General features: G+C 49.8%; 12 non-coding genes across 12 annotated transcripts; 5 read left to right on the top strand and 7 right to left on the bottom strand.

The window, feature by feature from the left end:
* Positions 1-426: 426 nt before the first annotated feature.
* On the bottom strand, positions 427-500 carry trnan-auu (transfer RNA asparagine (anticodon AUU)). Its single transcript has one exon. It is a non-coding gene; the product is annotated as a tRNA-Asn (tRNA).
* Positions 501-1,444: 944 nt separating this feature from the next.
* On the bottom strand, positions 1,445-1,518 carry trnan-auu (transfer RNA asparagine (anticodon AUU)). The gene has a single exon. It is a non-coding gene; the product is annotated as a tRNA-Asn (tRNA).
* A 944-nt stretch (positions 1,519-2,462) lies between these two features.
* Positions 2,463-2,536, bottom strand: trnan-auu (transfer RNA asparagine (anticodon AUU)). The gene has a single exon. It is a non-coding gene; the product is annotated as a tRNA-Asn (tRNA).
* A 944-nt stretch (positions 2,537-3,480) lies between these two features.
* trnan-auu (transfer RNA asparagine (anticodon AUU)) lies at positions 3,481-3,554 on the bottom strand. Its single transcript has one exon. It is a non-coding gene; the product is annotated as a tRNA-Asn (tRNA).
* A 5,411-nt stretch (positions 3,555-8,965) lies between these two features.
* Positions 8,966-9,036, bottom strand: trnad-guc (transfer RNA aspartic acid (anticodon GUC)). The gene has a single exon. It is a non-coding gene; the product is annotated as a tRNA-Asp (tRNA).
* A 1,348-nt stretch (positions 9,037-10,384) lies between these two features.
* trnas-cga (transfer RNA serine (anticodon CGA)) lies at positions 10,385-10,466 on the bottom strand. Its single transcript has one exon. It is a non-coding gene; the product is annotated as a tRNA-Ser (tRNA).
* Positions 10,467-11,412: 946 nt separating this feature from the next.
* On the bottom strand, positions 11,413-11,486 carry trnan-guu (transfer RNA asparagine (anticodon GUU)). Its single transcript has one exon. It is a non-coding gene; the product is annotated as a tRNA-Asn (tRNA).
* A 495-nt stretch (positions 11,487-11,981) lies between these two features.
* On the top strand, positions 11,982-12,054 carry trnak-uuu (transfer RNA lysine (anticodon UUU)). Its single transcript has one exon. It is a non-coding gene; the product is annotated as a tRNA-Lys (tRNA).
* Positions 12,055-13,923: 1,869 nt separating this feature from the next.
* trnas-gcu (transfer RNA serine (anticodon GCU)) lies at positions 13,924-14,005 on the top strand. Its single transcript has one exon. It is a non-coding gene; the product is annotated as a tRNA-Ser (tRNA).
* Positions 14,006-15,941: 1,936 nt separating this feature from the next.
* On the top strand, positions 15,942-16,015 carry trnat-cgu (transfer RNA threonine (anticodon CGU)). The gene has a single exon. It is a non-coding gene; the product is annotated as a tRNA-Thr (tRNA).
* A 373-nt stretch (positions 16,016-16,388) lies between these two features.
* On the top strand, positions 16,389-16,460 carry trnae-cuc (transfer RNA glutamic acid (anticodon CUC)). Its single transcript has one exon. It is a non-coding gene; the product is annotated as a tRNA-Glu (tRNA).
* Positions 16,461-17,550: 1,090 nt separating this feature from the next.
* On the top strand, positions 17,551-17,714 carry LOC131101580 (U1 spliceosomal RNA). Its single transcript, XR_009119238.1, has one exon. It is a non-coding gene; the product is annotated as a U1 spliceosomal RNA (small nuclear RNA).
* The last annotated feature ends 8,262 nt before the right edge of the window (positions 17,715-25,976 follow it).

Genomic DNA, 25,976 nt, shown 5'->3' with positions numbered 1-25,976 from the left:
GATGTCGGTTATGGGGGCCGGTAAGTTGCCGCCCTGGGCTTTTGTTGTTCCTGGAGCACATAAAGAAGAGTGGCTAGTACGGGGTTGAACCCGTGACCTTGGCGTTATTAGCACCACGCTCTGACCAACTGAGCTAACCGGCCACTGGACACCATTGCAATATTTTATGTTTTTTTTAATTTTATGTACCCCGAAGCAGACTCAATCGGTACGCTGGGGTCTGCCACCTTTGATCTGCTCCTTGCAGTCTTGGTGACCAAGAGGTTTGTTGCCGCTCTGCTTTGACGTGCTGTTTTCTTTACCTTTCCCCGGTCTTTCGGCAGTCTTGTCGAGGGTGTTTCACCGGTGGGTGGGGTGATGTTGGTTATGGAGACCAGCGGGTTGTCGCCGTGGGCTTTTGTTGTTCCTGGAGCACATAAAGATGGATGGTCAGTATGGGGGTTGAACCTGTGACCTTGGCGTTAATAGCACCACGCTCTGACCGACTGAGCTAACCAACCACAGGACACCTTTGCATCAAATGTTTCCAGCTCAAATCAACTAACTCATCCTTAACAGACCGCATTCTCTGTGCTCGTGGTCGAAATTTTGCTTCTCGGACAACGGGGTCATCTGCCCCCATTGATCATGCAGTCACGGTGGGCGAGAGGTTTGCCGCTGCTCTGCTTTGCCATGCTGTTTTCTTTACCTTTCCCCGGTCGGTTGGCAGCCTTGATGGGGGTGTTTCGCAGTTGACTGGGTTGTGCGCTGTTGGTTATGGGGCCTGGGGGGTTTTGGGCTTTTGTCGCCGCCATGCTGTTTTCCTTGTGGTGGTGTACTGTTAGTTGTTGTCAACGGGGGCTTTTGTCGTTTCTTCACGGTCCGCATTCTCTGCACTCGTGGTCTGAAGAGGATAATGGGGTCCACTGCCCCCATTGATCTGCTCCTTGAGTCTTGGTGACCAAGAGGTTTTTTGCCGCTCTGCTTTGACATGCTGTTTTCTTTACCTTTCCCCGGCCTTGTCGAGGGTGGGTGGTGTGATGTCGGTTATGGGGGCCGGTAAGTTGCCGCCCTGGGCTTTTGTTGTTCCTGGAGCACATAAAGAAGAGTGGCTAGTACGGGGTTGAACCCGTGACCTTGGCGTTATTAGCACCACGCTCTGACCAACTGAGCTAACCGGCCACTGGACACCATTGCAATATTTTATGTTTTTTTTAATTTTATGTACCCCGAAGCAGACTCAATCGGTACGCTGGGGTCTGCCACCTTTGATCTGCTCCTTGCAGTCTTGGTGACCAAGAGGTTTGTTGCCGCTCTGCTTTGACGTGCTGTTTTCTTTACCTTTCCCCGGTCTTTCGGCAGTCTTGTCGAGGGTGTTTCACCGGTGGGTGGGGTGATGTTGGTTATGGAGACCAGCGGGTTGTCGCCGTGGGCTTTTGTTGTTCCTGGAGCACATAAAGATGGATGGTCAGTATGGGGGTTGAACCTGTGACCTTGGCGTTAATAGCACCACGCTCTGACCGACTGAGCTAACCAACCACAGGACACCTTTGCATCAAATGTTTCCAGCTCAAATCAACTAACTCATCCTTAACAGACCGCATTCTCTGTGCTCGTGGTCGAAATTTTGCTTCTCGGACAACGGGGTCATCTGCCCCCATTGATCATGCAGTCACGGTGGGCGAGAGGTTTGCCGCTGCTCTGCTTTGCCATGCTGTTTTCTTTACCTTTCCCCGGTCGGTTGGCAGCCTTGATGGGGGTGTTTCGCAGTTGACTGGGTTGTGCGCTGTTGGTTATGGGGCCTGGGGGGTTTTGGGCTTTTGTCGCCGCCATGCTGTTTTCCTTGTGGTGGTGTACTGTTAGTTGTTGTCAACGGGGGCTTTTGTCGTTTCTTCACGGTCCGCATTCTCTGCACTCGTGGTCTGAAGAGGATAATGGGGTCCACTGCCCCCATTGATCTGCTCCTTGAGTCTTGGTGACCAAGAGGTTTTTTGCCGCTCTGCTTTGACATGCTGTTTTCTTTACCTTTCCCCGGCCTTGTCGAGGGTGGGTGGTGTGATGTCGGTTATGGGGGCCGGTAAGTTGCCGCCCTGGGCTTTTGTTGTTCCTGGAGCATATAAAGAAGAGTGGCTAGTACGGGGTTGAACCCGTGACCTTGGCGTTATTAGCACCACGCTCTGACCAACTGAGCTAACCGGCCACTGGACACCATTGCAATATTTTATGTTTTTTTTAATTTTATGTACCCCGAAGCAGACTCAATCGGTACGCTGGGGTCTGCCACCTTTGATCTGCTCCTTGCAGTCTTGGTGACCAAGAGGTTTGTTGCCGCTCTGCTTTGACGTGCTGTTTTCTTTACCTTTCCCCGGTCTTTCGGCAGTCTTGTCGAGGGTGTTTCACCGGTGGGTGGGGTGATGTTGGTTATGGAGACCAGCGGGTTGTCGCCGTGGGCTTTTGTTGTTCCTGGAGCACATAAAGATGGATGGTCAGTATGGGGGTTGAACCCGTGACCTTGGCGTTAATAGCACCACGCTCTGACCGACTGAGCTAACCAACCACAGGACACCTTTGCATCAAATGTTTCCAGCTCAAATCAACTAACTCATCCTTAACAGACCGCATTCTCTGTGCTCGTGGTCGAAATTTTGCTTCTCGGACAACGGGGTCATCTGCCCCCATTGATCATGCAGTCACGGTGGGCGAGAGGTTTGCCGCTGCTCTGCTTTGCCATGCTCTTTTCTTTACCTTTCCCCGGTCGGTTGGCAGCCTTGATGGGGGTGTTTCGCAGTTGACTGGGTTGTGCGCTGTTGGTTATGGGGCCTGGGGGGTTTTGGGCTTTTGTCGCCGCCATGCTGTTTTCCTTGTGGTGGTGTACTGTTAGTTGTTGTCAACGGGGGCTTTTGTCGTTTCTTCACGGTCCGCATTCTCTGCACTCGTGGTCTGAAGAGGATAATGGGGTCCACTGCCCCCATTGATCTGCTCCTTGAGTCTTGGTGACCAAGAGGTTTTTTGCCGCTCTGCTTTGACATGCTGTTTTCTTTACCTTTCCCCGGCCTTGTCGAGGGTGGGTGGTGTGATGTCGGTTATGGGGGCCGGTAAGTTGCCGCCCTGGGCTTTTGTTGTTCCTGGAGCACATAAAGAAGAGTGGCTAGTACGGGGTTGAACCCGTGACCTTGGCGTTATTAGCACCACGCTCTGACCAACTGAGCTAACCGGCCACTGGACACCATTGCAATATTTTATGTTTTTTTTAATTTTATGTACCCCGAAGCAGACTCAATCGGTACGCTGGGGTCTGCCACCTTTGATCTGCTCCTTGCAGTCTTGGTGACCAAGAGGTTTGTTGCCGCTCTGCTTTGACGTGCTGTTTTCTTTACCTTTCCCCGGTCTTTCGGCAGTCTTGTCGAGGGTGTTTCACCGGTGGGTGGGGTGATGTTGGTTATGGAGACCAGCGGGTTGTCGCCGTGGGCTTTTGTTGTTCCTGGAGCACATAAAGATGGATGGTCAGTATGGGGGTTGAACCCGTGACCTTGGCGTTAATAGCACCACGCTCTGACCGACTGAGCTAACCAACCACAGGACACCTTTGCATCAAATGTTTCCAGCTCAAATCAACTAACTCATCCTTAACAGACCGCATTCTCTGTGCTCGTGGTCGAAATTTTGCTTCTCGGACAACGGGGTCATCTGCCCCCATTGATCATGCAGTCACGGTGGGCGAGAGGTTTGCCGCTGCTCTGCTTTGCCATGCTCTTTTCTTTACCTTTCCCCGGTCGGTTGGCAGCCTTGATGGGGGTGTTTCGCAGTTGACTGGGTTGTGCGCTGTTGGTTATGGGGCCTGGGGGGTTTTGGGCTTTTGTCGCCGCCATGCTGTTTTCCTTGTGGTGGTGTACTGTTAGTTGTTGTCAACGGGGGCTTTTGTCGTTTCTTCACGGTCCGCATTCTCTGCACTCGTGGTCTGAAGAGGATAATGGGGTCCACTGCCCCCATTGATCTGCTCCTTGAGTCTTGGTGACCAAGAGGTTTTTTGCCGCTCTGCTTTGACATGCTGTTTTCTTTACCTTTCCCCGGCCTTGTCGAGGGTGGGTGGTGTGATGTCGGTTATGGGGGCCGGTAAGTTGCCGCCCTGGGCTTTTGTTGTTCCTGGAGCACATAAAGAAGAGTGGCTAGTACGGGGGTTGAACCCGCGTTATTAGCACCACGCTCTGACCAACTGAGCTAACCGGCCACTGGACACCATTGCAATATTTTATGTTTTTTTTAATTTTATGTACCTCGAAGCAGACTCAATCGGTACGCTGGGGTCTGAGGGCGATAAGTGCGTACCTGGTGGACACCTTGTTTGTGCTCTTGACAGGTATTTCGGGACAGTTTAACAATTGGCTTTTGATGGTGGAACAAGCTACAACAAGGAAAACAAATTGTTTAGCGCGCCTGGGAGTGGGCCCCTTATTGCAAATAGTTCCCGCTGTGATTTCCGCCGAGTGTCCCTGATGAATACATCCACTGCTCAAGAAGCAGCCTCGGCTAATTGTCGGCCATTCACCATAGCGCAGCCCGAGGTTACAGAGGTCAAAGGTAAGCCCATATTCAGCAGCACACTGGCGAAAGGTAAATTTATGTGCATTACCGTTTCCACAGGTTCCCGATTGGTACAACCCGGCATTAATATCTCTTGGTGTAATTCTACCTTCCAGATGGATGCCTTCTTCCGGCCGATACTCAGGGCTGACCTCTGGTGGTGGTGCGGTGGCACACGGTGCAAACGTCTCCTTTTTGCCCTAAAAATACAAGGGCAACAGGACAATCCCTTGGTTCCACCAAGACTTAGACCACTGGATTCAAAGTCCGGGGTGCTAACCATTACACCACGGAACCTGCAAGGGTACAGACACCGCCGGGCCCTGAAGTACATCCTGTCAGATTACATTAGCGTTGATATAACTTCACTGAGGGTAATTTCTCTACGCCTTCGGGCTGGGGAAAAGGTCCTAACTGTCATTTGTGCGTCCGTGCCAAACGGCAGTGCGGTACCCGGTCTTTTTGGAGTCCTGGTGACTCCGTCGTTCTACTGGGAGACTTCAACGTCCATGTGGGCAATGACAGTGTGACCTGGAGGGGCGTGATTGGGAGGAACGGCCTCCCTGATCTGAACCCGGGCAGTGTGATATTATTGGACTTCTGTGCGAACCACAGTTTGTCCATAACTAACACCATGTTCGAACATAGGGATGTCCATAAGTGCACTTGGCACCAGGACACCCTTGGCTGCAGGTCTATGATCGACTTTGCAGTCGTGTCATCAGACCTGCGTCCGCATGTTCTGGACAGGCGGTTGAAGAGAAGGGCTGAGCTGTCAACTGACCAGATTAAGGTTCCTTACGCTCAGGAGGCACTGGTTGAAATCCCACAGCTGGCATTTTCCTGGTCAGCTCCATTATCCAATACTGGAATGATTTGGCAGCAAAAGACTGTCAGATTGTACAAGACACCTGAACACCTTGAGAAGAAGATGAAGAGAGGTTTTGTTCTAATGAGAAGGGTTTGTTTGTTGACATTGTGACATACAAAAGAGGAACTCCCCGTCGGGGAATCGAACCCCGGTCTCCCGCACGGCTGGCGGGGATAGTTCAGCTGAAACGAGCTAAATTTTCCCCATTCATTTCCAATGAGAGAGAAAGGCCACTGTGAATGTAATATACTTTGTCCATGAGTGGCGCTGTGGCCGCTTCTGCTACACCCACCCACCACATCCATCCTGAACTTCAGGTAGAAATTAACTCTATTAAGTGTCATTATTTCATATGTTATTTGTGTTTCTCAGAGATTGCTGCGCACCGTTCAGGGTTGCAGAGTCTTCTGCGGAGAAACCCCTCAACTGGGATGCATGGCAAACAACTGACACAATTGTTACTGAGGCCACATCTGTGTGCCTCAGAATATCACCCGTTTTACGGCACCTTCGCACAGTTCCTGTCGGCTGCCTTCTCTGTGGTGGACCAGGAAGACCCGCAGAGGCTCCAGGATGCATACGTCTTCTGTGGCATCCAGCCTGCAAATCCCACCAAGCAGCATATTCGTGAGCACTGCAGGATAAAGATTCCTCCGCCCGGGACGCTTATTCAGAGAGTGGAAGGGGTGTTGAAGCACTTTCACCTGACCGCAGATCCGAATGGCATCCCTCTTTATAAGCCCTCCATGCTAAAGAGATAGAGGATCCAACGAGTCCACATTCTGCGCGGTTGCCTCAGTGATCCTGAGGTGGAAGGGGGCATACTGTACCGCCGTGGAGGAACGATACAGTTAAACCACGTGCCAGGTGAGCGTGCAGCAGTCCCCGTCTGGATCCCCATCAGAGGCACGTCGCAGCAGGAGGGCTACCACTTTCACCAGGCCAAATGGGTGACCGGCACGCAGGTCTCCCCAGAGCTGTTCCAGGCCATGACAGGAGTGTGTCGCTGGAACTATCAGCGTCTGCTGGACCTGAAACTGCCAGGCGTTTCTCTCCCGCCTGTTTTCAACCCTGCACTGATATGCTCCCTGAATGCTGTTTCCAGACGGGTCTTTGGCGAAGAAAAGTACCCTGCTCTTCGTCTGGCAGCTGAAGACACCGGGGAGAGGTTTGGCCTGGAGTACAGGGAGCCAGAATGTTGTCTGGTCCCTTTAGACTGGGACAAACATAAAACCAAGAAGGACCCCGGCCACGCCACAAGTGCTCCTTCTCCAGGCATCCTGCCTGATCAGGGAGCAGACCCAGTGCAGCCTTCCTCCACACCTCCCACCAGGCTTTCCAGCTTTGTTCACCCTCTTCAAACTGCTACTGTGACTACGTCTAGTCGTGTGGCCCCTATCCCAGCATCTGACTTGGACAATAAAGCTTCTGTTACTGAGCTTCAGCCACAGCCAGGTAAAAACCTAATCATGTGTCCCCTTGTTCTAATAGTGTTGCATCTTGTTTGAACCAAATAACAAATGTGTATCTCTTGGTTTTCTTTGCCTAGAGCCCACAAGAAGATTACCCATCCAATGTTCTCCGACTGCTGCCCGCACTGGACCAGTGAAGACTGGAGGGAGAGTATTTGTGTTGGACCACAAGCGCTGGCCGTCTCCAAAGAAGTCGGCAATTGACGAGCTCCTTAATAAACACCGCGGGCACGAGGACATGATCAAGCTTGTGGTTCGGGAGTATGGCACTCTTGTCCACAAGTCCAGCAAAGACCCCAACAGCATGCTGCATCCAACATCAAAATTGCATATTCCCAAATACATAATACACAACAGTAAATTTCTCAATACATCATCTTCACTAAATACCAGCCCAGAGAAGCTGCAACATACACAGCAGCTTTGGCAGTTGCTAAGCACTACCTCTGCTGTGCCTGTCGTGACACTGCCTGCAGCTATGGTCATTCCACCATCACCACCACCACCACCACCACCTGCTCATACCCCATTGGAGCAGGAGCAACCACCTCCCTTGTCAAAAAAACTCAAACAAAAACATGTCTGTGCTGTTGTCAACCAAAATCAAAATATCAAGGGGATGGGACATCAATACATTATTATCAATACACTTTTATCAGCGGGGCCCTGTCAGATACTTTTATTGCCCCACAAAAGTGTTCCAAAAATATGGTGCAGAAGGTCTGACAAACTCCAAGATGCCATTTCAAGAGTTCAGTCAAACAGGGGGAGGAATCTCCTCCACCCCCTGTCCGAAAGTGCCGGTTCGGCAGGATGCAGCTAAAGCAGGGTCCGAACAGCCCCCACATCCACACTGGCTTTCCAGGGCAAGCAGGGAAGTACATCTACTGCCCTGCCAAAGTCTTCTCTATCTATAGAGAGAACGGGATTGAAAGAGAGATGAGCTGGAGGGAGTTCCAGGCCTCTCCTTTTTATGAAAAGGAGAAACAACGGCAGCAAAATAAATGAACATTTTTTTTAATGATTCATAGCTTGTGATTAGTATTCATTTTTTATTTCTGAGAGTGTTTTTGAGTGTGGCATGGCAACCTGATGAATAAATATTCTTTGTTACATTGCATTGATTTTGTGTTTTATTTCAAGCACTGGTATCAATATAAGCCTGATAGGAATAGTTTGTAATCATATAGGGATTAATTGGAAAAAATATATATTGTGGAGAAGAAAATGGTGACTTGACTGATGCTTAGACGGGATTCGGACACCTGACTTCATTTCTCCAAAGTCTCTCTGCTTGTCTGACATCTGTCTCGCATCCTGATTGGCTGGCAGCAAATGTCAACAACACAAGCGCGGCCCGCGCTTGGCAAGTGAGAATTCTACCACTGAACCACCAATGTCACGTGGGGACACACTGTAAGAGAACAAAATTCAACTGTCAAGTGGATGAGCCTCTGCAAAGTGGCGCTGAATGACAAAACATCACAATGTCATACTCTTTGGATTCAAGCACCTTCTGGCGTAATGGGATCCACAACAATCACGTCAGCTGTGGATGCAACGTCAATTCGTTCTTGAAGGGCAAGTGACAAAAAGAAGTACATGGTTCACAAATCAGCTGCCAAAGTTTCACTGACCAAGCACCCAGGCACTGCTGGGATTTGAACCCACGATCTCCTGTTTACTAGACAGGCACTTTGACCAGCTTAGCCACAGTGCCAGCAGTTCATCTGGTACCAACACAAAAACAGTTCGCCAATGGGGAAAAATTTTCATACAAGGGAGGGAGTCCAAAGTCCAACACAAGTGTGAATTGAGAGTCCCTGGGTGGGCTCGAACCACCAACCTCTCAGTTAACAGCCAAACGTGCTGACCAATTGCGCGACAGGGAGTACAACAGCATGACTGCAGTAAGGTTTCACTAAGTGCTGTCCACCTTAACTCTCGGGTGGTCCGGTCTGTTACGTTTCAGGTGTCATTCTGAATACTGCCCTTTCGCAGGAAAAGAGCCTTTGTACTTTTTCAACATGAGCTCTAAAGAAAGGTATAAGCTGAGATATACTGCATTGGCCGGGAACCGGACCCGGGCCTCCCGCTTGACAAGTGAGAATTCTACCACTGAACCACCAATGCCACGTTGGGAAACGCTGTCGGAGAACAAATTAAATTGTCGAGTGGATGTGCCCCTGCAAAGTGGCGCTGAATGACAAAACATCACAACACACGCACGGGATGCCAGGGGAGGCCGAGTACTAACAGAGCTGAGCGAGAGGGCATAAGAATAAAAATTGTGACCTTGTGGTGGTTACCCTGCAGCACCAAGGATATGGCGCACGTCTGATGCGTAATGCATGCCAGGTGATGTTCATCTAGCGAGCGGACATTCTTGTGGGGGACAAGCTCAACAGTAGGAATGTTGAGAGAACTGACCAGTCCGCTATCAATGAAGTTCTCGTCCGCCCCAGAGTCAATTAATGCTGTGGTAGGAGAAGCTTCCCCCGCCCAGGATATCGTACCTTCCACCTGAAGTCGGCCCACCAAAGCGGATGACGCAGCCGGTGTGGTTGGAGCGGGCAGTGCCAGCAGCTGGGGAATATCCCTGGTGGAGGAAGAGCGTTGGCGTGCTGGGCGAACTGGACAGCGGGAAATTGTGTGTAGGACTCCCACAGTACAGGCACAGCCACAGGCGTGGACGGTGACTCCTCTCCGCTGACGAAAGGCGACTGGCTCCCAGTTGCATGGGGACGACACTCCCGACGTCATCAGACGGCGCACCGCTGCTGGAGCAGGGAGGGAGGAGTGGTGCCGGAAGAGCCCCAGGAAGTGGGATTTGGAGCCGACGTGTGGGTCGGAGAGGCCCCGCCCTCCGCTGTGCGCTGCGCTCCCGCAGCCGGTTGTCGAGTCGAATGGATAGCGACAGAGAGCGGCTGGAATGACAAGGCGCTGCGGAGCGCATATCGGGCGAGCCTCAGCCAACAAGTGCAAGATGAGCTGGCCGCTCGGGATGAGACCCAGACGCTGAGGCTCGCCCGATACGCGTTTCGTAGCGCCTTGTCATTCCAGCAGCTCTCTGCCGCTATCCCGGTCAACGTGTGGTGCTCATAACGCCAAGGTCATGGGTTCGACCCCCTGTACTGGCCACTCTTCTTTATGTGCTCCAGGAACAACAAAAGGGCGACAACCCACTGGCCCCCATATTCAACATCACACCACCCACCCACCTGTGAAACACCCTCGACAAGGCCGCTGAAAGACCGGGGAGAGGTAAAGAAAACAGCATGTCAAAGCAGAGTGGCAACAAACCTCTCGGCCACCGAGACTGCAAGAAGCAGATCAATGGGGACTCCATTATCCTCTACCCAAAATTTAGACCTCCAGTGTAGAGAATGCGGACCGTGAAAGAACAACACCCCGGCCCTCATAACCAACAGTACTCCACCACAAGGTAAACAGCATGGCGGCAACAAATGCCCAGCCAAAGCGTCACAGACAGGATTCCAACCTGTGCGGGGAAACCCCATTGGATTTCGAGTCCAACGCCTTAACCTCTCGGCCACCGTGACTCCTTGGAAAAGACCAATGGGGGCAGGTGACCCCATTGTCCTAGAACCAAAATTTTGCTGAAGGATCAGCTGGCAACATGTGCATGGGAGGAAGACACATGGTTTGTGTGAGGGGCTACACAAGTCTTTCCACTTCTAGTTAAAAGCCAGGCACCTCACATTGTTTCCATAAAGTACCAAGGGATTGTCCTGTTGCCCTTGTATTTTGTGGGCAAAAAGGAGGCGTTTGCAAGTGGACCTCAGACCCTATTACTGGTCACCTGAACAGGGACTTGAATCCCGGACACTCAGATCAAAAGTCTAATGTTCAGGTGACTGGCTCAAACTTTGTCTTGTCTGACCACTCTTTTGTCCAGAAGATATTTGGCTAATGTGGTCTGTTTTCTTAAACCTGCAAATGTCCAAATACACAAGGGTATTGTCTTTGTAGGGAGCATTGTAGTACATGTGACATGAATACTACATATGACATCAAAAATGATGGGTCTTTATTCAACAGAACAAGAACAACATTTCTTTTAAATAACGGCATAGGAGCTGCTGAAACACAGAGAAGGCACTGCTGGGATTTGAACCCAGGATCTCCTGTTTACTAGACATGTCTGTCAAAAAATCACAACAGTATACAGTGTCTTCTCTTAAGGGCCCCTGCTTACCAGTTGATGGGGTTTGACTTGATTCCTTTTAACATAAAAGCATTCCGTCGTCTCTTAATCTATAATCCTGGCTGGCGCTTTTGCAAAAGGTAATATTTTCAAGCAGAGCTTCAAACTGAAATCTGTGACTTGATCAACCTAACTTCTGATCAAATGTGTTAGACCATGGAAGCTGGAATGTGCTTATGAAAAGTCATTGACACGCAGTTTGCCAATTGGGAACCACACAAGTGCTGTGCAAGAGTGGAGCGCAAACATGAATGAACAGCGACACTGATGCATAAAGAGAACGTCCCTGGGTGGGCTCGAACCACCAGCCTCCCGGTTAACAGCCGAGCGCGCTGACCGATTGCGCCTCAGAGACTCACACCCTGCCACCTTCTGTTCAGTTGAAGCCATACTAACGCATGCTATGCGTCCAGCATGCCCTTTGTTTTGGATGTGACGCGCAACTTCTGGTGTAACAATCGAGGTATTGCAAACCAGGACACCAGCTTTACTCTTTGATGAACGCAAAGTATTTTTGGGTACAATCCAGGGGTCTTGTGCTCCCACGGAAATGGCTCTGTCCTTTTTCAACATGAGTTGAGACGAAATGAATTAAAATAGACAGACTGCATTGGTCACTCAATCAGAATTTCTCGGTTTGCCAATTTCAGACTGCGTGACAAAGAATCAAGTCAAACTCCATCGACAGGATGGACAGGGAACAACAAAGCAGGGAAGATAAGGGACAGGGAGGAGAGGGGAAAGATGCGACCGCCTTTGTTGAGAGCCAGAGATGAAGCTCTCATCTCTGCAAGGTCAAGTACAGTATGCCAGAAGATTTTACCTTGTGAGTTGTCCTCATTCCATAAAGGCCTGGATAGCTCAGTTGGTAGAGCATCAGACTTTTAATCTGAGGGTCCAGGGTTCAAGTCCCTGTTCAGGCGGTGAAGTTAGGCAGGCCCCTTCCCTGAATAACTTGTTTAAGTAAACCTTTTCGACCAAGCACCTTTGCGATCTTCCAGGACTGTGGGTAAACGCCATTCTCAATAATTAAATTGAAGATACAGTGCGAGACAGGCACTTTGACCAGCTTAGCCACAGCGCCAGCTGTGCATCTGGCACCAACACAAAAACAGTTCGCCAATGGGGAAAATCTTCATACAAGGGAGGGAGTCCAAAGTCCAACACGTGTGAATTGAGAGTCCCTGGGTGGGCTCGGTTATCAAACTCGCTCCCAAGGAAATGTTGGAACTTGGGAAAGCATTAAGAATGGCAAGAAGTAGGATTAAGAATCCTACTTCTTGCCAAAAGCCTACCCTATGGTAGAAGATAAGATATGCCTTTATTCGTCCCTCAGTGGGGAAATTTGCAAGGTCCCGCAAGTTCCGCAACAGCAGTGGGAGTACCTCAGTATGTTTACAGACCATGGACTCCTCCTAAATTTAGATACATACCCTTATCCATGCCAAAACCACACAACAACCTTGACCAAATCCTGACTGACATAACTGACTTGGTACATAATCACCGTCTCAACGGAACTGAATTAGCCCAACTGTTGACATTGACCACAGGCTCCAAGTATGGTGCTTTTTGTACGGCCATTTAGCCAATTTGGCCAAAGGGGAATTCAGAACACCCTCGTGGCCCATTGCCATTTTTATGGTACCTGGCGACTTCAACCAGTGAACTCCACTGTACCGCTTATCCTCATCGACGGACTGTATTCCCCACCCTTTACCAGCATGGGGACATTCCAACCCAAGATGAGAACACACTGGACCAGGTGCACAGCAACATAGTATGTGGCACAGACACAGCTTCACCCTACCCCCACTTTTAGCCCAGACTGAAAAAGCAGAGAAACCCCTTTGCAGCTGAAATTGCTCAGTTGGGAGAGCGTTGGATTGAATCTCTAAAGGTCCCTGGTTCAATCCCAGTTTTCAGCACAATTGCTGTTTACATCGTGAGTTGGCAAATAGTTTGTAAAGGGGTGACTTTGTTCTCTTGATTTCATCAACATCGATCACGACAACACAGCCAATGACATATTAAGACCAGACAAGTGCAGTTGGGAGGTGACATACCGAATCCTGATGCATATCATGTTACAATCAGACACAAACAGGAGGACCCAACCTTGAGTTCGCGCAAATGTTCACAGCATTAGGTCTGCAAAGTGTTCAGCTGATGCACATTTACTGGAAAGGAAAATGGGCTTTTGTCACGGTAGCCATGCCGACACAAGCTAAAATGTTTCTCCCGCCAGGACAACACCCACATGAAATTCAAGCTTTGCTCGCAGACGAAAAAGAACCAGCTGGAATGAGCAATCTGCACCTCCAAGTCTGAGTTTATGGTTCTTGCCCAGAAAAGCATAGCTCACAGCCGTAATTGTATAGTGGTTCCTACTCTGTGTTGTGGCCGCAACAACCCCGGCCGATTCAGGGTCATGGCAGGTGTGTGTTGCTTTTGTAATTGTATTGTCTGAAAAGACAAGATTGTCTGTCCACTTGAAGTGTGGTGCTATAAAAATACACTAGTTTTGACCACACCTGTATTTTTAGTAAACATTATTAGCATGCAATGAATCAAAGTATAAGGTACGATGTCGGAGATCAAGAACGCTTTTGTTGGCAAAAAAGCCATAACATATCACATATCAAACCCGCTATTTCTTGCATGTAGAGCAAGAACTCTAGCCTTTGAGTTAAATCCCCCCGCTGCACAGGAAGGCTGCCACAATTTCTGCAACACCAAAACACTAATTAAGATGTGTCATTTTGAGTCAACAAGACCATGTCCACAAAGGAGATGAGGTGACCGAGAGGTTAAGGTGATGGACTGCTAATCCATTGTGTTCTGCACGCATGGGTTCGAATCCCATCCTCATCGGACTATACTAATGCACCAGTTTTGACACCACCTGTGTTTTTAGGAAACATCATTGAATGCAAATAATTAATTGCATTCTTGTGGGGGACAAGCTCAACAGTAGGAATGTTGAGAGAACTGACCAGTCCGCTATCAATGAAGTTCTCGTCTGCCCCAGAGTCAATTAATTCTGTGGTAGGAGAAGCTTCCCCCGCCCAGGATATCGTACCTTCCACCTGAAGTCGGCCCACCAAAGCGGATGACGCAGCCGGTGTGGTTGGAGCGGGCAGTGCCAGCAGCTGGGGAATATCCATAGGTGGAGGAAGAGCGTTGGCGTGCTGGGCGAACTGGACAGCGGGAAATTGTGTGTAGGACTCCCACAGTACAGGCACAGCCACAGGCGTGGATGGTGACTCCTCTCCGCTGACGAAAGGCGACTGGCTCCCAGTTGCATGGGGACGACACTCCCAACGTCATCAGACGGCGCTCCGTGTTTTGTCTGAGTCACGGCTGGTGTGTGTTGCTTTTTGTTGTTTTCTTGCCTGAAAGGACTTCTCGCTCGACCCAATTTTACTCTTGGCGAAACACTGATAATCCAGAACATAGCCTTAAACTGCAGGTGCATTAGTTGGAGGGCTCGTGGCCACCTGGTCACCTGAACAGGGACTTGAATCCCGGACACTCAGATCAAAAGTTTATTGTTCAGGTGATTGGCTCAACCTTTGTCTTGTCTGACCATTAACTCTTTTAGTCCAGAAGATATTAGGCTTGTCCATGTGGGCAGTTTAAGACCTCCGTCGATCTTGGAGGTGGCAATTTCGGGACAGGGGCTTCTTCATCTCTGCAAGGTCAAGTACAGTATGCCAGAAGATTTTGCCTTGTGAGTTGTCCTCATTCATCAAGCGCCTGGATAGCTCAGTTGGTAGAGCATCAGAATTTTAATCTGATTGTCTAGGGTTCAAGTCCCTGTTCAGGCGGAGAAGAGTAGACCCCACATTACCAGCATGGGGACATACCAACCCAAGATGAGAACACACTGGGCCAGGTACACAGCAACATATGTGGCAGAAACACAGCTTCACCCTGGTCCCTCTTTTAGCCTCTACTGAAAAAGCGGAACACCACCTTTGCAGCTGAAATCGCTCAGTTGGGTGAGTGCGAGATTAAGATTTAAAGGTCCGTGGTTCAAGCCTGGGTTTGAGCACAATCCCTGTTTACGTTGCGACTTTGCCAATAGTTTGAAAATGCTTATTGGCAGGCTGAAAGGACCTTAACTTCATTCATCAAAGGGCCACCCCTCCAGACAACGTTAGAGGAGGTTACAAGCCAAACCTGTCAAGCCGTGATTGTGATTTCATGTTTTGTTGAAGAAAAGCCCATAATTTGTGGAACAATTTTCCCTACAAGGGAGAAACATTTGTCGATTTGGACAATTGTCAATATGCCCCCACTTTGGACGCATCGTCTTGTGTCATTGTTTGGCAACTGCTTCACCAGTCCCCTTCAAGGGCTCACCCTTCATAGTGTAGTGGTTAGCACGTTTGCCTTACATGCAAAAGGTCCCTAGTTGGAAACTGGGTGGAAGCAAGGCCGTTCAATTCCTTCTTTCACAAAAAAATCAAGGTGACAAATGGGAAAAAGGATATGTGCTTGATCCCTGAAGGTGTGTACACGGGCATCTGTCCCCAGTTTGGACACACAATCCATATTTCCCGGATGACTGATCGGGTGCGTCACTGGCCTGCACGAAGGGGCTTATGGAAGGAGGTGGCCGCTGTGGTGTCGTTGCATGCAAACAACATCCTCATCCTTGACACAGCGAAGACCAAGGAGGAGAATAATCGTGGATTCGGTCCGCTTACACTGGCAGGATTTCACCAGTCCTGTTGAAAGCCTGGCCACTGGTGTGGTTTCCGTCATGCTGTGGTTCGCCTAACACTGAAGACACTCCTTTGCCGGCGCTGTGGCTTAGTTGGTCAAAGTTCCTGTCTCGTAAACAGGAGGTCCTGGGTTCAAATCCCAGCAGTGCCTTGCATATGTGTTTCAGCGACTCCATTTTTTTCTCTCCAACATTTCAAGTAAATGTTTTGAATCAGACGTCATGTTCTGTTGAAAAAATATCCATCATTTCTGATGTCATATGTAGCATAAATGTCATATGTACTACAATGCTCTCGACAAAGGCAAAAACATTGTGCATTTGGACATTTGCGGGGCTAAGAAAACAGACCACATTAGCAAAACAAAAGAGGTTCGGGTCTAACATTTAAGGGAAGCGCTCTACTATCTGAGGTAATTCCCCTGCTTGGCAGAGAAGGTCCAGTCACAGAACTATTTTGGTTCCTTTGCTGGAGTACGTCAAAGTGACACTGTCTCTGCCTTGCTGAGTGCAGACATAGAGCAGTCCCTGGTGGTCTAGTGGATAGGATTCGGTGCTCTCACCGCCGCGGCCCGGGTTCGATTCCCGGTCAGGGAATTTACATTTGGGTAGGTTTTGACTGGAGCTAGGATTTGTCTTCGGCCTCAGTCGAATGGTTGGGGTCATCTTGAAGCACAAACCGTTGTCATCCTGAAGCGACTGACAACAGATATATAAACAAAATGGACACAATGGACAACACAATAAGACAAGGTCCTCGACTGAGAATGCTGTCAGGACTGGGTTTAGGGTGAAACAGAGCATTTGTCGGATGCTCCGGGATAGATCCTTGTTAGAATAAAATGTAGATAGAATGAATATAGCATCAGTTATCACCCTTATATCCATTTGCTTAGACAATAGAAAGAGTGTTTGAATGTGCTGAAGAAGAAATGTTCCTGTGACCCTGATCAGAGACCCCCAGCAACCCCCAGGTCCTGGATGTGCCTGGATGCGCCAACCGCAACCCTGCAGATGTTCACGTTAATCCTGCAAGAACGTGTCAAGATAAGAACTCATAAAACAATAAAAGTAATTCCTCTCATATACACACACATACACATAGAGAAACAAATACAGCTCGTGCAACTGCCACCCCTAGACCCCTAGAGTTGCATGACCATGTAGTAGGGACCCCCAAAAGAGAATAAATAAAGAGGAGTTTGAACTGCATACTCAGTGGAGCGGCATGTAACTGGGTATGTGGTTTCACTCTCCTCGCTGCGAGTAACTTTGAATATTGTTGTCTGTCTCTTCTGTATTTCTGCATTTAAGTGTTTTTACAAGTGTCACAGGAGTTTGACCCTGACAACCCACTGACTCACAACGACCTTGCACATCTACACGTGTCAGGGTTAAACATATTGGCCTCTCATGCTACATGGTGTGACTAGGGACGTGGAGTCAGTACTTCAGTCTCCGCATTGAACGTCTGCAGCAACTGCCCTAAGCCACTTGCTGCCACTGCCTTTGCTCAGAATGAAGTCACAAGAGTGCCACACAGACTGACTCCTTGAGATAACCAAAGTCCTGTCTCTGAATTTGGACACAGGTCAAGTGGCTGGGCTTGTTGTGGGCGACCTGATGAGACCACCACTCAGCATGTGGCATGTGCGAGAGACTAGTCCGGGCGGGACCGGTGCAACTCATACTTACCTGCCAGGGGAGATACCATGATCAAGAAGGTGGTTCACCCAGGGCGAGGCTCAGCCATTGCACATGGGTTGAGCTGACCTCTGCGAATTCCCCAAATGCGGGAATCTCGACTGCATAATTTGTGGTAGTGGGGGACTGCGTTCGCGCTCTCCCCTTATCCCGTGTTTAAAACAAGAGGCAGCACCGCGCCGAGCTCCTTGGCTTGCGAGTGCAGCCAGACCGAGCAAGAAACGACCAGCCCAGCACTACCAATGCTTGCTGGAAAGGTCTGCCCGTCCATGGGAGACAACCAACCAGCCGTGAGGCCGATCTGCTCTCAGTCAGGAAACCTCAATGAGAAACGGCAACAAGACAGAGAAAGGGGCGTCAACAACCATTTCGATTGATCTGAGTCTAAAGTTCAAGGTTTGCTCACAGGCAAATTTGAAGCAGCGAGAATGAGCAATCCGCACCTCTGAGTAGGAGTTCATGGTTCTCACCCAAAAAACGATAGCTTGTAGCCGTAATCGTGTTGTTGTTTGTATTCTGTGTTTTGTCTGAGTCACGGCTGGTGTGTGTTGCTTTTTGTTGTTTTCTTGCCTGAAAGGACTTCTCGCTCAGCCAAAGCAAAGCCAGGTAAAAACGCGTAATTATTTGTCCCTTTGTTGGAATAGTTGCATCTTGTGGCTGTAGTGACACTGCCTGCAGCGATGGTTATTTCACCACCACCACCTGCTCATACCCCGTTGGAGCAGCAGCAACCACCTCCTGTGTCAAAAAACTCAAACAAAAACCATGTCTGTGCTGTGGCCAACCAAAATCAAAATATCAAGTGGATAGGACATCAACCACGACGTTCATCAACAAGGCCCTGTCAGATAATCTTAGTGCTGCAGAAGGTCTGACAGACCCTAAGATGCCATTTAAAGATTTCAGTCAAACAGACTTCTTCCAGCGAGAGGTGGATGAGACAAGAAAGAGGGTGGAGGAAAAACAGCAGAAGAAGAGAAAGAGGGATGAATCTCCTCCACCCCCTGTCCGAAAGTGCCTCTGCAGGATGCAGCTGAAGCAGGGCCGGAAAAGCCCCCGCATCCACACTGGCTTCAGAGAAGTACATCTACTGTCCTGCCAAAGTGTTCTCCATCTATAGAGAGCACAGGATGGAAAAAGAGATGAGCTGGAGGGAGTTCCAGGCCTCTCCTTTCTATGAAAAGGAGAAACAAAGGCGGCAAAATAAGTGAACAATGTGTATATTCATTATTCATAACTGCTTACATGTAGATTTTTTTATTATTATTGAGAGTGTTCTTGAGTGTGGCAACCTGATAAATAAATATTCTTTGTGACATTGCATTGATTTTGTATTTTATTTAAAGCACTGGTATAAATATAAGCCTGATAGGAATAATTTGTAATTATATAGGGATTAATTGGAAAAAAATAATATTGTGGAGAAGAAAACTGTGACTTGACTGATGCCTTAGACGGGATTCAAATACCTGACTTCATTTCTCCAAAGTCTCTCTGCTTGTCTGACATCTGTCTCGCATCCTGATTGGCTGGCAGCAAATGTCAACAACACAAGCGCGGCCCGGCCAACGCTCTGACCAATTGCACAGAGACTACATCAGCATCACTGCAGTAAGGTTTCAATAAGTTTCTACTTCTGACAGAAATGTGCAAATACTCAAGTGCTGTCCACCTTAACTGTCAGGTGGTCCGTTCTCTTACTTTTCAGGTGTCATTCTGAGTTCTGCCCTTTCACAGGAAAAAGAGCCTTTGTACTTTTTCACATGAACTCTAAAGAAAGGTACAAGCAGAGATGTACTGCATTGGCTGGGAATTGGAGCCAGGGCTCCCGCTTGGCAAGCGAGAATTCTACCACTGAACCACCAATGCCACATGGGGTTGCACTGTCGGAGAAAAGTGGCTGAGCCTATGCAAAGTGGCACTGAATGACAAAACATCACAATGTTATACTCTTTGGATTTAGCTCCTTCTGGCATAATGGGATCCACAACAATCATGTCAGGTGTGGATGCACCGTAGACTCGTTTTTGAAGGGCAAGTGACAAAAAGAGGTACGTGGATGCTGCCAAAGTTTCACGGACCAAGCACCCAGGTACTGCTGGGATTTTAACCCAGGATCTCCTGTTTATTAGACAGGGACTTTCACCAGCTAAGCCATAGTGCCAGCTGAGCATGTCAACGTGGCAATGCTGCCTTTACTCTTCTAGACATTAACTGCTTGCAACGTTGAGACAACGCCATTTGTCGTGTGTCATTCGGTCAGCAGGTGGGGAATCCCGTATATATTTGGCACCGATACAAAGGGTTTACCTATTGGGAAGAATGCAAGGGCTCTCCAAAAGAGTCCAACACAAGTGTCACACGAGGGTCTGGAAATGGTCCCTGGGACTGACACAAATAACTAGGTTGTTAATCTGGACTAACATAACATAATACCCACATGGGAAACAAAACGCAGAGTGTGTGAATGCCTTTTAAAAAGTAGGCTCTGGAGGGTCAGGGTGGCCGAGTGGTCGAAGGCACTGCCTTCAGGTGCAGTCTCGAATTAGGCGTGGGTTCGAATCCCACTCCTGACAGCTTCTTGCATCTTGAAGTGGCGTCACCCTTCATTCCAGAGTGGCCGAGGCTGTTACTCCTGGGCAGTAAACCAGGGGTGCTTTTCAAAATGTCTGCTGCTGAAAAGTGTACAAAGAAGACCTATTGTATCCCGGGATCTTGCATTTCTCCTGAAAACAGGCTTTGTATCTCAACATGACCTCTGATAAAAAAGTATGGAAATACCAGTAGAGGCCTGCTGGAATTGGAACCAATGAGCCCCTAGACAACTAAAGCATCGTGCCTGTGAAGCATGCAAACTTGACTTGAATGGGGCCTTTAGTAGAAAAGGAAATCCTGGGCATCTGGCACGGACACAAAAACAGTTCACCAATGGGGAAACATGTTCATACAAGGGAGGGAGACCAAAGTGTCAATTGTCACCAGTGAAACACCCTCGAGAGGTAAACAAAACAGCATGTCAAAGCAGAGCGTCAACAATCCTCTCAGTCACCAAGACTGCAAGGAGCAGATCAATGGGGGCAGTGGACCCCATTATCCTCAACCCAAAATTTAGACCACGAGTGCAGAGAATGCGGACCGTGAAGGAACAACAAAAGCCCCCGTCGACAACACCCTGCCCCTCATAACCCCCCGGCCCCATAACCAACAGCGCAGAACCCAGTGAACTGCGAAACACCCCCATCAAGGCAACCAACCGACCAGGTAAAGGTAAAGAAAACAGCATGGCACGGAGAATGCGGTCTGTTAAGGATGAGTTAGTCGATTTTAGCTGGAAACATTTGATGCAATGGTGTCCTGTGGTCGATTAGCTCAGTTGATCAGAGCGTGGTGCTAATAAAGCCACGGTCATGGGTTCACCCCCGTACTGACCACTCTTCTTTATCTGCTCCAGGAACAACAAAAGCCCACGGCAAAAACCCATCGGGCCCCATAACCAACAGCGCACAACCCAATCAACTGCGAAACACCCCCATCAAGGCCGCTAACTGACCGGGGAAAGGTCAAGAAAACAGCATGGCAAAGCAGAGTGGTGGCAAACCTCTCGCGCACCGTGACTGCATGAAGCAGATCAATGGGGGCGGCCACCCCATTGTCCTCTACCCAAAATTTAGACCCCGAGTGCAAAGAACGTGGACCGTGAAGGAACAACAAAAGCCCACGTCAACAACACCCCGCCCTCATAACCAACAGGACACCAGGAAAACCTATCCAAGGGTCAATGTACGTCAGGTTGGAAGCACCGAACCAGGGTGAGGTTGACACACCTTGTCTGGTCCTCAGGGCGTCCGTGGCATGAGGTGAGACCCTACGGAAGTAGGACTATGCACTAGGCGCTCCACATCAATTGACAATTCTGTTATTGGAGGAAGGAAAGAAATTGGGGCACAAACACCAGTCATGTTCTCGGTCGGTAACCTATCACTCACGTCGGGTCCACCGCACCACTACCAGAGGTCAGCCCTGAGGAGCGACCAGAAGAAGGCATCCACCAGTAAGGTACAATTACACTAAGAGGTATTAATGCCGGGTTGTACAAATCGGGAACCTGTGGAAACGGTAATGCACATAAATTTACCTTTCACCACTGTGCTGCTGAGTATGGGCTTACCTTTGACCTCTGTAACCTCGGGGTGCGCGAATGGCCTACAATTAGCCAATAAAACAAAGGATTCCTTGTAGAATTTAGGCAATCGATCCCGCTACCTCTCACATGCAAAGCAAGCGCTATACCATTTGAGCTAATTCCCCTGCTTTTCCTGAATTGGCAGAGAAGGTCCAGTCTCAGAACTATATTTGTTCTTGAATTAACTCAGAGCAAATGACTACTGGATCGTGGGAGGGAGCAAAGCAGTGGCTCAACATATTTGACAGTGCATCCCATGCCAGAAAGCTCGAGGAGCCACAGAGGAACAAAAGATGGCTGACTTACCTCAAGACCACATTGAGCCTTCTCCACCAATTACCTATGGTGGCATGGATTGTTTTGGCCCATTTCACACAAAACAAGGGCGTAAAGAACAAAAACAGTACAGTCTACTATTCACTTGTCTATGTTCTGGAGGTGATCATATAGAGATGCTGGAGGACTTGACCACTGACTCATTCATCAATGCCCCAAGATGCTTCATTGCCATCAGAGGTGCTGTTTGGCACATCCGATCAGATCAGGGAACATACTTAGTTTGAACTAAAAATGAAATGGAAAAGTCTCTAAAGGAAATAAACACAGAAAGAGTAACAGACTACCTGGCAGACAAGCAATGCAACTTTGTCATAAATGCAAGCCATATGGGAGGTGTTTGGGAGCGCCAGATCAGAACCATCAAAAGCGTGCTCATTTCAGTCCTAGCAAACAGTGCTGGCAGGTTGAGTGACAGTTCCTTGAGAACCTTTCTTTAGGAAGCCATGTCTGTTGTGAATAATCACCCTCTTACTGTGGACAATGTAAACAACCCATGTGTCTGGAACCACTGACACCTAACCACCTGATTACCATGTAGTCATCTATTCCCATGCCACCACGTGTTTCCAAAATGGCGCAGCGGACGGCTGCCTTGGTGTGTTGGTCCTCCAGCACCTGGACTCCGCAGGAACCTATGCTAGGATCCTGTTTGTGGACTTCAGCTCCGCCTTCAACACCATCCTCCCAACTCTGCTCCAGGAGAAGTTCTCCCAGCTGAGCGTGCCTGACTCCACCTGCAGGTGGATTACAGACGTCCTGTCTGACAGGAAACAGTGCGTGAAGCTGGGGAAACACATCTCAGATACAAAAACCGTCAGCACCTGATCCCCCAGGGCTGCGTTCTTTCTCCTCTGCTCTTCTCCCTGTACACAAACAGTTACACCTCCAGTCACCAGTCTGTCAAGCTCCCGAAGTCTGCGGACAACACCACCCTCATCGGACTCATCTCTGACGGCGACAAGTTTGCCTACAGGTGAGAGGTTGACCATCTGGTGACTTGGTGCAACCTGAACAACCTGGAGCTCAACGCCCTAAAAACAGTGGTGATGGTTGTGGACAACAGGAGGAACTCAGCCTCTCCTGTCCCCATCAACCTCTGTGACTCTACGATTGACATTGTGGAGTCCTTCCGCATCCTGGGTACCATCATCTCCCAGGACCTCCAGTGGGAGCCGAACATCAGCTCCCTCATCAAGAAGGCACAGCAGAGGATGTACTTCCTACGTTCCTATGGCAGCTGAAGAAATTCATCCTGCCAAAGACAATGTTGGTGCACTTCTACAGCTCCATCATTGAGTCCATCCTCACCTCCTGCAATCTCCCGTCCCTCCAGGATCTGTACGCCTCCAGGACCCTAAGGCGTGCAGAAAAGGATTGTGGCCGATCCTTCTCAACCCGGACACAGTCAAGGTGTTGAGGGAATCTGTTTCAGGGGCCTTAGAATCTCATCTCTCTTATTTGCAGATGATGTGGTTCTTATGGCCTCTACGGGCTGTGACCTTCAGCGCTTACTGGGACGGTTTGCATCTGAGTGCGAAGCGTCTGGGATGAGACTCAGTACCTCCAAATCAGAGGCCGTGGTTCTCAGTCGTAAAAGGGTGGAGTGCTCCCTCCGGGTTGGGAATGAGGTCCTACCCGAGGTGGAGGAGTTTAGGTATCTTAGGTATGGTCACGAGTGAGGGAAAGTGGGAGCGTGAGGTCGACAGACGGATCGGCGCAGCCTCGGCAGTAATGCGGTCGCTGTAACGGACCGTCGTGGTTAAAAAAGCTTTCAATTTACCGGTCGATCTATGTTCCCACCCTCACCTATGGTCATGAGCTTTGGGTCATGACCGAAAGAATGACATCTCGGATACAGGCGGCTGAAATGAGTTTCCTCCGTAGGGTAGCTGGACTCACCCTAAGAGATAGGGTGAGGAGCTCAGTCATCCGGGAGGGCTCAGAGTAGAGCCGCTTCTCCTTCACATCGAGAGGAGTCAGTTGAGGTGGCTCGGGCATCTAGTCCGGATGCCTCCCGGACGCCTCCCTGCAATGCTTCCCTTTTCGGAGGGTCCGGACGGTTTGCCAGAACCCCTTCGAGGCCGACCAAAAGTCGTGCTCCATGGCCTCACCGAATTCCTCCCACACCCGAGTTTTTGCCTCGACAACCGCCGAAGCCGGGAACCGTTTGGCCTTACAGTACCTGTCAGCTGCTTCCGGAGTCCCACAAGCCATCAATGCTCGATAGGACTCCTTCTTCAGCTTGATGGCGGCCCTGACCTCTGGTGTCCACCATCGGGTTCGGGGCCTGCCGCCACGACTCGCACCGACCGCCTTGCGGCCGCAGCTCCGGTCAACCGCCTCAGCAATGGAGGCACGGAATATGGCCCATTCGGATTCAATATCCCGGTCCTCCCCCGGGATGCAGGCGAAGCTCTGCCAGAGGTGAGAGTTGAAAACTCGACGAACGGGAGACTCTGCCAGACGTTCCCAGCACACCCTCACTACTCGTTTGGGTCTACCAGGTCTGTCCAGCATCCTCCCCCGCCATCTGATCCAACTCATCACCAGGTGGTGATCAGTTGACAGCTCAGCCCCTCTCTTCACCCGCCTGTCCAGAACATGCGGACGCAGGTCTGATGACACGACTGCAAAGTCGATCATAGACCTGCAGCCAAGGGTGTCCTGGTGCCAAGTGCACTTATGGACATCCCAGAATTTCTAGGCGCAGCCAAGGTGTTGAGGGAATCTGTTTCAGGGGCCTTTGAATGTAATCTCTGCTATTTGCAGATGATGTGGTTCTTATGGCCTCTACGGGCTGTGACCTTCAGCGCTTACTGGGACGGTTTGCATCTGAGTGCGAAGCGTCTGGGATGAGACTCAGTACCTCCAAATCAGAGGCCGTGGTTCTCAGTCGTAAAAGGGTGGAGTGCTCCCTCCGGGTTGGGAATGAGGTCCTACCCCAGGTGGAGGAGTTTAGGTATCTTAGGTATGGTCACGAGTGAGGGAAAGTGGGAGCGTGAGGTCGACAGATGGATCGGCGCAGCCTCGGCAGTAATGCGGTCGCTGTAACAGACCGTCGTGGTTAAAAAAGCTCTCAATTTACCGGTCGATCTATGTTCCCACCCTCACCTATGGTCATGAGCTTTGGGTCATGACCGAAAGAATGACATCTCGGATACAGGCAGCTGAAATGAGTTTCCTCCGTAGGGTAGCTGGACTCATCCTAAGAGATAGGGTGAGGAGCTCAGTCATCCGGGAGCGCTCAGAGTAGAGCCGCTTCTCCTTCACATCGAGAGGAGTCAGTTGAGGTGGCTCGGGCATCTAGTCCGGATGCCTCCCGGACGCCTCCCTGGTGAGGTGTTCCGGGCATACCCAGCCGGGAAAAGGCCCCGGGGCAGACCTAGGACACGCTGGAGGGATTATGTCTCACAGCTGGCCTGGGAACACCTTGGTGTCCTCCCGGTGGAGATGGAGGAGGTGGCCGGGGACCGGGAAATCTGGGCTTCCCTACCAAGACTGCTGCCCCCCGCGACCTGGACCTGGATAAGCGGAGGAAGATTGATGGATGTGGAGGTGGAGAGGTGTGACATTTCTGATCAAATTCAGAGGTCATGTGTTGGTCCCGAAAACGGTCTTTGCACTTTTTTACACCGATGAAAGGTATAAAAACAGCCCTGTTGCATTCGGAATCGGACCCGGGTCTCCGGGTCTGCTGAAACGACCGAAACATTCCCCATTCATTTCCAATTATAGCGAAAGCCCATTATGAATGTAATATACTTTTGTCCAGGAGTGGCGCTGTGGCCGCTTTTTCCTCCATCCATGTTGAACTTCGGGTAATAAACAGCACAATTGCTTTTTCCGAGCGAGCGAGCGACGAGACGGACAAAAACATGGTAAACTAC

The sequence above is a fragment of the Doryrhamphus excisus genome, chromosome 1 (assembly GCF_030265055.1).
Source record: "Doryrhamphus excisus isolate RoL2022-K1 chromosome 1, RoL_Dexc_1.0, whole genome shotgun sequence".
NCBI lineage: Eukaryota > Metazoa > Chordata > Actinopteri > Syngnathiformes > Syngnathidae > Doryrhamphus > Doryrhamphus excisus.
This window is presented reverse-complemented; position numbering and strand designations above follow the sequence as displayed.